The sequence below is a fragment of the Cervus elaphus genome, chromosome 8 (genome assembly GCF_910594005.1).
Source record: "Cervus elaphus chromosome 8, mCerEla1.1, whole genome shotgun sequence".
Lineage (NCBI taxonomy): Eukaryota > Metazoa > Chordata > Mammalia > Artiodactyla > Cervidae > Cervus > Cervus elaphus.
The window spans coordinates 10,181,589-10,193,745 of record NC_057822.1 but is presented as its reverse complement, the minus strand read 5'-3'; the positions used below and the strand labels follow the sequence as shown (position 1 = coordinate 10,193,745).

General features: G+C 49.4%; 1 long non-coding RNA gene across 1 annotated transcript; it reads right to left on the bottom strand.

The window, feature by feature from the left end:
* Positions 1–4,123: 4,123 nt before the first annotated feature.
* LOC122698422 lies at positions 4,124–12,054 on the bottom strand. Its single transcript, XR_006342330.1, has 3 exons — positions 11,972–12,054; positions 4,483–4,569; positions 4,124–4,255 (listed from the first exon to the last, which is right to left on the bottom strand). It is a non-coding gene; the product is annotated as an uncharacterized LOC122698422 (long non-coding RNA).
* Positions 12,055–12,157: the final 103 nt, after the last annotated feature.

Sequence of the window (12,157 nt, the reverse complement as noted above, 5' to 3'; positions counted from 1 at the left end):
CTCTCTGCAAATAGAGAAAGCCCACAAAAAAGCAACGAAGACCCAGTGCAACCAAAAAAAAAAAAAAACAAACAAAAAAAAACGAGAGAGAGAGAGAGAGAGAAGCACTGAAAGTGGTGCCTCCATTCAATATTACCTACACCTTCTGAGCACCTGCTGCGCTCCAGGCATGGGCTAGAGTTAAGATGTTGTTCCTGCTCTCCCGGAACTCTTGGGGTAATGGGAGAAAGGGTGCAACAAGATTACAAGTGCTTTACAGAGGTGCAAAGTGCAAGTGAGCCTGGAAAGTCAAGCTGATTTCACTTGGGGAACAGAGTGTGAATATCAAGCAAGATCTCCTCCAGGAGGTGACATTTGAGCTGGGTCATAAAGAATAGTAAGACTGACAGTAGGAAATGCTCTTTGTAGCAGAGGAAAGGGTAAGAATTATGGGAACTACTGGGTGTTGGGTGCTGTGCTCAGCACCATATGTATTCATTTAATCCTTACGATGAATCTATGAAGAAGTATTATAATTATGCCCATTTTCCCAGATGTGGTAACTGAGGCTCAGAGAAGGAAACTGATTTGTTTACAAACTTCCACATCTGGTAAATGGCAAAATTTAGACTTGAACCTAGGTCTTACACGCTCTTAACTTCTATGTAGAGTGGTTTGGGCAAAGGACATGTGGAGAAGGGTAGGAGGTAAGACTGGGGTTGGGGGAGACTGATGGGTGGAGGCAGAGGTTTGGGTGGTAGAAGTCTTGGTGAGGAGTGCAGGCTTTATCCAGAGAGCAGTGGGGAGCCATGCAAGGTTCATTAGTGAGAGAGGGAGTAAACAGGGATGGGACGCACAATTAGCTTTCTGTTTTTATTTATTACCACTTTTAAACTTTATTTATTTATTTTTGGCTGCACTGGGTCTTCATTGCGGTTCATGGGCTTCTCACTGAGGTGCCATCTCTTGTCGCAGAGCACAGGCTCCAGGGTGTGAGCGCTTCAGTAGCTGTGGCGCATGGGCTTGGTTACTGCATGGTGTGCGAGATCTTCCTGGACCAAGGATGGAATCTGTGTCCCCTGTATTGGCAGGTAGATCCCTAACCACTGGACCACCAGGGAAGTCCCCAGCTTTATGTTTTTAGAGGCCCACTTCGAAGGAGGAGAAATTAGAGACAGAGAACCCTGTGTAAGAGTTGCTACAAAAATTCAAGGAAAAGATGGGGGTTGAAGGATGGAGAAGATGGGGTGCCCTGGGAGATGGCAAGCAGACCCTGGGGGCTGAATGGCTCTGGCAGATGAAGTGGAAGGAGGCATCACAGATGATGTCCCAGGTTTGGGGCCTGTTATGTTCCAGAAAGAAGCTCAATAACAGGTCTTTAACAATACATTGGGTACCGCCTCCCTTCATCAGGGCTTCGCTCCACACATGGCACCTGCAAAACTCACCCCTGGATGGTGCTCTTGTTGTTCTGTCGCTGAGTCTTGTCTGACTCTTTGAGACCCCACGGACTGCAGCACGTCAGGCTTCCCTATCCTTAACCATCTCCCGGAGCTTGCAAAAACTCATCCATTGAGTCAGTGATGCCATCCAACCATCTTGTTCTCTGTCGTCCCCTTCTCCTCCTGCCTTCAATCTTTCCCAGCTTCAGGGTCTTTTCTGAGTCAGCTCTTCATGTCAGGTAGTCAAAGTATTGGAGCTTCAGCTTCAGCATTAGTCCTTTCAGTGAATATTCAGGACTGATTTTCCTTTAGGATTGACTGGTTTGATCTTCTTGCAGTCCAAGGGACTCTCAAGAGTCTTCTCCAACACCACTTAGTCTTCTCCAAATACCTGAATGCATTTATCACTTGCTTTTGTCCTTGTTCACCCGACACATATGGAGCACTTACTGTATGCCAGGTATTCTGGAGCTAGGATGGACAAGGAACAAATTGAACTGGCCTTATTAGTGGCTTAATGATTCCAGCCTGGGATCTGCATCTGAATCCTCGTTCTGCTACTTCTTGCACAGAGTTCTGGCTCTGCTTCCAGCTTGCTGTGACTTCAGGTACATTACTCTATCTCTTCTTTTCTCAGTTTCCTCATCTGTAAAATGGGAAACTAACTGTACCTGGCACAGAGATTAAATGGGTTAATACATGGAAAGTCGCTGGCACTGGGTAAGCATTTTGTGTCAGCTGTTATTATCACAGAGTTCACCTTTTAATGGGGAGACAGATTCAATTACACAATTAATTATTTAATTACAACGGGGATAAATACCTTGAAGGAACAGCACAGTCTGGAGGTGAGGGAGGGCTCCCCAAAGTGAGGGATGGTCCCCAATGAGCGGCTGGGGCTGGCCAGTTTAAGCCTGAGGGAGAGGGGTCTCAGAGGCGGCCAGCCCTCAGGCAGAAGGAGGTGCTGAGAGGTTTGTATTTCTGTTAACTCTCCCTCTTTGAAACCTCAAAATGGTGCTGAGAAGTAGGTCAGGCAGATACTCTGCCCCCATTTTCCAGAAAGGGCACTAAGACCTAGAGAGAAACAGGGACTTAGCTGGTCAGTGACAGGGCCTCCTGGTTGTTGCTCTGATCCAGGGGGCTGGAGGGGACAGGCTGAGAAGAGGCCTTTGTCCCTCTGTCTGCTGGGGCGGGAGCAGCAGGAACTGAGGCTGCAGCTGGCCACCGTTCCTTCCCCTGCCAGCAGAGCAAGTCCAGGCTCATGGCAGGGGCTGGGAACGTTCCTTTCGTCTTTTTTTTTTTTTTAAAGGCACTTTAATCAACATTAAGCTGTGACTTCAAACAGACACAGCTCCCAACTGTCCTCCCTAACCCTGGGTCTCTCCAACTCCCCAGGGTAAGCCCCCCAGGCAGCCAAGTTTCCAGGAAAGGGAATGAGGCCTGGCCTTGGAATCCAAAGACTTTGTGGTGAGTCCTGGCTCAGCCTCCAGCTTGCTGCGTGACCTCGGGCAGGTCACCAGGCCTCTCTGGGCCCCGAGTGTCCTCTGCAAAACAGGGAAAGGAGGGTTGAAGGACATCAGGTGGCAGGGGAGGGTGGTGGTGGTGGTGGGGGGAGCCCAGTAACCAGGTTCAGCCAGCTGCAGCCGCTTTGCTGCCCTTCAAGTTGGAGGCACTGGGGCCTCGGGGGTCCGGAAGCTGGGGACAGGCAGCCTTTCATCTCTGCTGGCCCAGGGTCGCTGCAGGTTGGCAGGCCCCACATCCCGAGATCGCGTTTCAGGCTGGAAGGGGCCTTCCTGTGACCTCAGCCGGCCAGCCTGGCCCCTGCCCTCTCCTCCCCATTCTCACCAGAGGGAAGCAGGCAGCATCCCGCCCAAGGTCACTGGCCAGCAAGTGGCTGTCCTTCGGCCTGCCCTTCCCTCCCACCCGAGCCAGCCCCCACCGGCCTCCCACTGTAAAGCCTCAGGTCTCCTGGGCCATTAGGAATCTGCCAAGCGAGGCGTGGTCTTTTTCCTCTCTCTTGTTTCTTGGCTTGTTTTCCTGGTTCTCCAACAGCCGCCTCCTGCAAAAGCCTCCGGGTGCGTGTACGGGAACATTTTTCTTTAAAAAAAAAAAAAAAGAGAGCGAGAGAGAAATGCAGCCACAATTTGGGTAAAAAAGCAACCAACTCCTTAATCCTTCCCTGTAACCTCTGGCTCCTCAGCAGGGTTGGCTCCAGCCGCTGGGAAGGAAGGCCCTGCTGGGGTGAGAGGCCTGGGCTTGTTTCCCGCCCACCCCCTCCTCACCCGCCTCGGCTCTCCTTCAGGGTTTCGTCTGACTTCTGGAGCCAGGAGGAGACGAGCTGCAGGGCTCAGCAGAGCTCGGGAGGCATGGGGGGCTGGCGGGGTTGGCCAGGGCCTCTGCCCTCTGCCCACTTGGCCACTTTCTAGGGAGGTTAGGCGGAGCAGGAGTTTTCACCCCTAACCCACTGCCTCTCCTCCCGCTTTCGTTCCTTTATTCTCCTCTCCTAGACATTGTAGTCTCTCCACGATAAGTCCCCTGCAAGTTCCCTGAGCGCCATCTCCCATCTCACTGCTTCGTCATCCAGCACCAGGGCTTGGCTCTCTTTCCGTGAAAGCCATACACTTCCACACTCCAAGCCTCCATCCACTCAGACTCCTCCGGAGCGGGGCACTCAATGTCCCCGCCAGGTCTTGCTCTGTCTGCCGAACCCTTAATTAATTGTCTGTTGCAGCCTCAGGACCTGGGTCAGTGCTTGAAACATCCTGGGTACTTGGTGTCTCTTGCATGAGTGATTTCAAACCATCAAAAGGTCTCTAGCAATATTCAGGGTGATCCTGCAAAAGGAACATTTGATCACGTCACATCCCAGTTAAAACCCTTCCGTGCCTCCCCAGCACCCTTAGAATCCAGTCCAATTCTCCATCCCCCACCACTTTCCATTTGCCGGATCGCATCAAAGGATTTCCTTCTTCCCCCAACACGCCATCTTTTCTCTCGCCTCTGGGCCATTGTACTTACAAGAAATCCCCCCCTGCCTGCCACACCCTTCCCCAGCTCTCACCTGGCTGACTCCCTCTGGCCAGTTATCGTGTCAGATTACCCAAGAAGCAGAGAAACGTGTATTCAGGACACCAGCAAAGCAGTGGCACTAAAAACATTTTTAAAAAATGATTTGATGTTAGATAATTTAAAAAAACATTTAAATAGTATTCATGGCAAACATCTGAAGTTTATTGGAGTTCCTTACTCTTATAGTTAGTTTCGTTTTTATGTTGAATTTACATATGGGCTGGGTGTTGGTGGGTTGACATAATCTGGCTCTGATTTTTCCTTTTTTTCTTTTTAAAAATATTTATTGGAAACTTACATTACCGTATGTAAAATAGATAGCCAACGGGGGAATTTGCTGAATGGCTAAGAAACTCAAACAGGGGCTCTGTAGCAACCTAGAGGGGTGGGATGGGGAGGGAGATGGGAGGGAGGTTCAAAAGGGAGGGGATATATGCATATCTATGGCTGATTCAGGTTGAGGTTCGACAGAAAACAACAAAATTCTGTAAAGCAATTATGCTTCAATAAAAAAATAACTTACAAAAATTTATATGGCCGTGTTGGGTCTCAGTTGTGGCACATAGGATCTTCTATCTTCTTTGCCGCATGAGGAATTTTTAGCTGTGGCATGTGAATTCTTAGTTGTGGCTTCTGGGATTAAATTCCCTGACCAGGGATCAAACCCGAGCTCCCTGCATTGGGAGCGCCAAGTCTCAGCCACTGGACCACCAGGGAAGTCCTTGGCCCTGATCTTTAAATCTCAGCCCAGATATCAACTGGCTTCCCAGGTAGTGCTAGTGACAAAAAAACCCACCTGCCAATGCAGGAGACATAAGAGACACAGGTTCGATCCCTGGGTTGGGAAGATCCCCTGGAGGAGGGCATGGCAACCCACTCCAGTACTGCTTGGAGAATCCCATGGACAGATGAGCCCAGTGGGCTACCGTCCACAAGGTCACAAAGAGTTGGACACCACTGAGGTGACAGCACAGGCATCAACTACTCCTCCAGGAAGCCCTCACTGACCCCTTGACAGGTTTACGCTCTTTTTTGGTAGTCCCAAAGCCTCTCTGGATTCTTCTTTAATACTGCTGTTTTTGCTTTACTTATTGCTTCCTTTTCCCTGATTCCAAGTCTGTAAACTCCCTGGAGGCCTGGTTAATTTCTTTCCACCTCTGTATCTGCAGTGCCCAGAAGACCTAGCATAGAACTTACCCCGGCATGTTATTATCTAGCTTTTATAGATTCAGTCTCCTTTGCAGGGTTTGCACTATACATCATATGCCATGTCTCTATATTATAACTCTGTTTGAGGAACTCCTACTCACCCTTCAAGACCCCATTCAAATGATCCCTCTTCTGGTAAGCCTGCCCCAATTCTCCAGGTAAGTTATATGCTTCTGTGGGCTCCCAGCTCCTGCTGCAATTGGTGTTCCTCTCTTTTTTTCCCAAATAATGTTTGTGTGTTTTTTAAAAAATACTTGTACTTTTCCTTTTGCTGTTAGACAGTTTTATTTATTTTTTAAAAAATATTTATTTACATATTTATCTGGCTTTACCAGGTCTTAGTTGTGGCACTTGGCCTCTTTCAATTGCAGCACGTGGGATCTTTAGTTGTAGTCTGTGGGATCCAGTTCCCTGACCAGGGATAGAACCCAGGCCCTGTGTTGGGAGCTCAGAGTCTTAGCCACTAGACCACCAGGGACGTCCTACGTATGTGTGGCTTTTATGTACGTGTTTTTCTCCCTCACTGGAGAGCAGAGACTGGGTGGATGGACCCTGGATCCCCACTGCCCTGCACAGGTCTGGCATGTCAGCAGTAGATGCTCATTAAATTATAGACTAGAAGACGTTACAAAGGAGAGAAAATTCAGGCAGGATTTTGAGGGTGGGAGGGAAAAAAAAAAGAATAACATGTACTTACTGAGGGCATAGAGTCAGTACAGATAACAGCAAATAAAACGACCACTGAGAGCACCAGAGTGCAAAGGCAAGAAAAGAACAGAACTAAGCTCTGCCTCTGATGGGCTCTGTGGCCTGGCGCAGATTACAGAACCTCTCTGTGCCTCAGTGTCCTCATCTGTAAAACGAGGGATAGTAATGTTGCAGGAAGAGGGACCCCTTCCAGGGCCCCAAACGGGACTCTTGTCTAACACTCAGAAATGACTTGTCCAAGGAGACACATATGCTGACAAAGCAAGAGTTTTATTGGGAAAGGGCGCCTGCGCGGAGAGCAGGAGGGTGAGGGAACCCAGGACAACTGCTCTGCCACGTGGCTCTTGGGTTTTATGGTGATGGGATTAGTCTCCGAGTTGTCTTTAGCCAATCATTCTGACTCAGAGTCCTTCCTGGTGGTGCACGCCTTGTTCAGCCAAATGAATGCCAGAGAGAAGGGTTCTGGGAGGTGGGTGAACATGTGGTGTCTCCTTTTGACCTTTCCCGAACTCTTCTGGTTGGTGGTGGCTTATTAGGTCCGTGTTCCTTACCAGGACCTCCTGTCATAAAACAACTCATGCAAATGGTTACTATGGTGCCTGGCCAGGGTGGATGTTTTAGTCAGTGTGCTTCCCCTAACAGCAATGGGATCCACCTCACCAGGAATCAAATAGACTAATATTTGCCAGGTGCTGAGAGCTGTGCCAGGCACACGTGGGCACTGGGTGTGTTGCCATGACTGTTACCAACTCCACTGCTGAGCGCTTTGGTTGTGCTGGGCACTTTCATCTGGCTTCCCTATTTAGTCCTCACAGCGGCCTGAGAAGAAGGGATTGTTGTAACCTTTTACCAAGAAATGAGGTGTAAGCAGGCCAAACAGCTTGCAGAGGGCACTCCCTGGGTAAGCGGCAGGAATGGGATTTGAACTCAAGGCTTTCCGGCCTGCCCGCCCACCCGTGTTCCTTGACTGTGTGGCACCTGCCTGCAGGAGGAGGGGGGAGGGAGAGAAGATGGCATGGTGGGAAAGCAGGGAGGCTTCGCCGAGCTGGGGCCTCGGGAGCAGAGCGGCAGGCGTTTTTCTAGAGCTTTCATTTCCGTCTGCCTCTTCTGAGCAGGTGAAAAACCCCACAGAGGGCCCTTCACTGGAGTCCTCCCCCTCCTTCTCCCCCTCCCAGCGCTGTCTCATCCCCCATGCTGGGAGGGGGGGAGGTCAGGCTTGCAGTGTGGGGGTTGCAGACAAGGGGAGTGAGGTGGTGGGGAAGCATCATTCCAGATCCTTCCCCTCCAGCGCCGCCCCCCGGCCCCTTCCCCCATCAAAGTCGCTCTGGGAAGGAGAGAGCATTCCAGGTGGAGGGAATGGCAAATGCAAAGGCTGTGGATTCAGGATGTGGAGGCGGGGAAAGCCTGCAAGCTTGGCTGGAACCGAGGTTCGGGGGCCCCCTGGGATTGCTCAGTGGAGAAGAACTTGTTTGACGAGAGGGAGGGAGGGAGAGAGAGAGATGCAGTGGACCCAGCCTGCGCCGAGGATGCCAGAGGCAGGGCAGTGGCTTGGAGACCATTCTACCTCTGAGTGCAGTCCTCTCTACCCTCTCGCCCTCAGGCAGGGGTTGCGTGGAGGGGTCAGGGTGATTCTCCCTGGTCCCTCTGCCCCTGAATCCCTGTGCTCCGGCAGTTCTGTACCAGGCACTGGTTCATGGAATTTGTGCCTTCTTTCACTGTGCATTCCCTCTAGCCCTACAAGATCAGTACAATTCCCTCCATTTTATAGATGAGAAAACTGAGGCTAAGGCTGCCCCAAGGTCACACAGGCGTCAGAGGCAGATCTGGGACTCGAATCCAGGACTGTTTCCAGAGATGGCAATCTGCCTGCTATGCGCTATACGGGCTGTGACTGCTTTCCCGGAGTGCTCGCCATCCCCATAGCAACAAGGAGAGGAAGCCTTGAGCTGAAGAGTACTTTATAGTTCAAGCAGGACTTGTTTTTTTGCTCCTCACGACAGCCCCGGAGGCAGAGCTATTATCATCCCTATTTTATAGACAAGGAAACTGAGGCTCAAAGACGGGGTGTGACTTGGCTAGGACAGAACCATTAACTGGCACAGTTGGGAGGCAAACCCAGTTCCGGCGACTAGACGTCTTCCTGCTTCCCCTTGCAGAGGGAGAAGTGATATTCCCCGATCTTATCAGCCTCAGAGGACAGGGAACAGGCAGGGGTTATTTTTTAGAGCTGGTGGGAAAGGAACAGGGTTTGGTCTTCAGAACCTGGGACTTACGGGCAATGATTATTTCATCGTTCCAGGTGAGAACTCCTTGGGTACCAGAGAGACGGCTTGCTCTCAAAAGCACCATGCCCTCTCAAGTTCCAAGGTTGGGTTTAAATTGCAGTCATATTGTTTCTTTTTTTAAATTAATTTATTTAATTGGAGGCTAATTACTTTACAATATTGTAGTGGTTTTTGCCATACATTGACATGAATCAGCCATGGGTGTACCTGTGTCCCCCATCCTGAACCCCCTCCCACCTCCCTTCCCCTCAAACACCAATACAGTCATATTGTTTCTTGACTGTTTGGCCCTGGGTAAGTCAGTTAAGCTCTCTGTGCTTCCTTTATCTCATTTGGAAAATGATAACAACAGGACCTAAATTATAGGCCTGCTGTAAGAATGTAAGAGTAAACCACATGGCTGGCACATAGCAAATGCTCAATGTTAGTGCTTATTATTAGTAACAGTAATTTTTTTTTTTTTTGGCAGCACCACGTGGCTTGTGGATCTTAGGTCCCCAACCAGGGATCGAACCCATGCCCTTGGCAGTGACAGCGTGGAGTCCTAACCTTGACTGTCAGGTAAGTCCCAAGATCAGTATTAGTATTAAGATGCACAGTACCTCCCCTTCTGAAAGTAACCTATCTCCATTGCCTTAAAGGAGAAACGAAGTCTCCTGTTGCCAGACAACCTTCAAGCAAAGCCCCAGAATCTTACCTAGTACAGACAGTAACTGCTGACATCAATAATAATTCGTATTAAGGCGAACATTCAACAACTGCAGCTATCTGCCAATCACTGTGCTAACTACTTCACATTTTAAATACTTATTTATTTACGGCTGCATCAGGTCTTAGTTGCAGCATGCAGGATCTATCGTTGAAATGTGCAGGTGCCAGAGCATGAGGGCTCTGTAGTTGTGCCCCAGTTGCCCTGCAGCATGTGGCATCTTAGTTCCCTGACCAGGGATTGAACCCATGTTCCCTGAAATGGCAGGTGGATTCTTAACCACTGGACCACCAGGGAAGTCCCCACATTTAAGATAAATAAAGCTGTGATAATCTTCACATCTCTGAGAATCAGGAGCAACCGTCATCCCCATTTTACAGATAAGGAAACTGAGGTTCAGAGAGGTGAAGTCACCTGCCTAAGGTCACACTGCCAGGAAATGGTACAGATGTGATTTGAACCCAGGCTTGCCTGGCTCCAAAGTCTTTTATGATAATCAAGGTCAGATGACAACTTGCCCAGTGCCCAGGTGCTTGCATCAGCTCTCTCCCAATATCAGTATTAATCAGTTAATACTAATTGCTAATTAGTATTAGCATTATTTATCTACTGGATATGCTACCTTAGGCTCACCTCCCTCCACGCTGTGAAGGCCAAACATCATTTATGAAGTGCCTTCTATGTGCCAGAGTGTCTTTTTTTTGACAGATTTTTTTTTTTTTTTTTATGTGCCAGAGTGTCTTATACACATTTCCACATTGAATCCTCACTCCCTCACCTTAAGCCCTTCTACCACTATCCCCACTGACTGGAATAGGAGCTGAGGTACAGAGACGTGTGGTGACTGCTTAAGGTCACATGGTTCAAGGTGAGATGGCAGAGCCAAGATTCAAGCCCAGGGAGGTTGATGTCAACACTCAGGCACTACCAGAAAAGAACAGAGGCCCTTGGAGAATGGCCTCACTTTCCAAAGCCAGGCGCCTTACCCTGTAACACCTTATTTGTTTAGACCCACAGCAAGAGTTCTCTCCCCAATGCTGCAATTCACCTGCATGGGCCTGGGCCTAGATGCTTTCAGCACCCTTTCTCTTGGCCTCCAATACTTCTCCCAACCACCTGCAGTTTAGTTAATCCCAATTCAGCAACTCACCTCTTCAGGAAGCTTCCTGAGACCTCATCTCAATTCCTGACATTCACTCTCATAAACACATTGTACTTTGCCTCCTTATTCCTTATCATAGCTTTTGATTTGTCTGATCATTTGTTTAACAACTTGCTTCCTTATCAAACTGTAAGCCCCATGAAGGTATGAGTCTGTTTTGCTTACCACTGTAGCTACACTGCTGGCAAGCTGCCCTACACATGGTTAGTGTGTAATAATTTTTTTTACTGAATGGATGAATCCACGAATGAATAAATAGCTATCAGGCACTTTACACACATGACTCATTAATTCCACAATTAACTTATTGAATCCTCACAACTGCTATGTTGTCCCCATTTTAGAGAAGACCTGGGTGAGGCTGAGAGTTACAAAGTAGTGGAGCTTGGATTCAGTCTTAGGTTAGTCTGCCCTAAAGTCATTGACCTCTGCATAGCACCTGCTGCCTCCCAGCACCCAGTGGCTACAGTCAGGATTTTAATAGTCATCGGTCGGCAGACCACATGGCCCAATTTGAGCCTGGAGGTCACTGACTCAGCCAGCACTGGGGCCTTATGGGCACCACCCACTTGGTGGTTTCTGTCCTTCTAGTGTCTTAGGCTGCTCCCCCCTCGCACTCCCTTTTTGGCTTCCTTCCTTTCCAGAGAGGGAAAAGGACTAGGAATTATAGCCAAGGCAGTCCTTCCGAGAAAAACAATCCCGCGGTGAAGAGTCCTGTTCTGAGAGCAGAGAGACCAGAACATAAGTCCTGGAATGGAGACTGCCCCTCTTGGAGCTTCTGTGTCCTTGCTCAGGATTCTACCTGGGTTTTTGACCCACCTGTCATCCCTTACCTACTTCCTGATTCCTAGGCCCCCAGAAATAGTTCCAGTACATCCCTTGCATTACTTTTCCTAGGAACCCCGGTGCTGGGGAGTGGCCTGTACCTAAGTCTATGGTGACCAGAGAGAAGGGGGATTGGCCTCAGGGCACCCTCAAGAATTTCCCTGGAATGCTAACAAGTTGGGGGAGAAAAGTCTTTCTCAGGGGACACTTGACCTGGAAGGGAGAAATACGGAAATGGAAGCCGAAAGATAACAGATTTGAGTTCCAGCGTCATTTCTAATTCCCTGGGCGACTCAGGGTTAAGTCATGGAGTTTTTAGTTTTCTCTTTTGCAAAATAAGTACAGTATCTGCCTTTAAGAATTGCTCTAGAGAACTGAGGTACAATGTGAATCCAGTCTGTAACCTTTTATGATCGGCAAGACGCGCATATACCCACTCAAGCATGAATCCTTAGCAAACACTACAGGACAAGATGCAGACATGACTGCTCCTACTTTGCAGGACAGACTGAGATCCAGATAAGTTGAGAGAGCTGCCTGAGGTCGCAGAGTGCGGTGGCGGCTGAACCAGGGTCCAACTCACCTGACCCTGGCGTTTCACACCCAGCACCCAATCCCAGGACCCCGGGCCTCACCCCGGAGGGACCCTTAGCAGCAGGCTGGGGCCTGTGACTCACTCTCCACTCCCTACTTTCGGCCGGCCCGAGACCGGCCGGGAAGGAACAAAGCTATCAGTAACTTTAGGGGTGTCCACAGAAACTTTATAGGT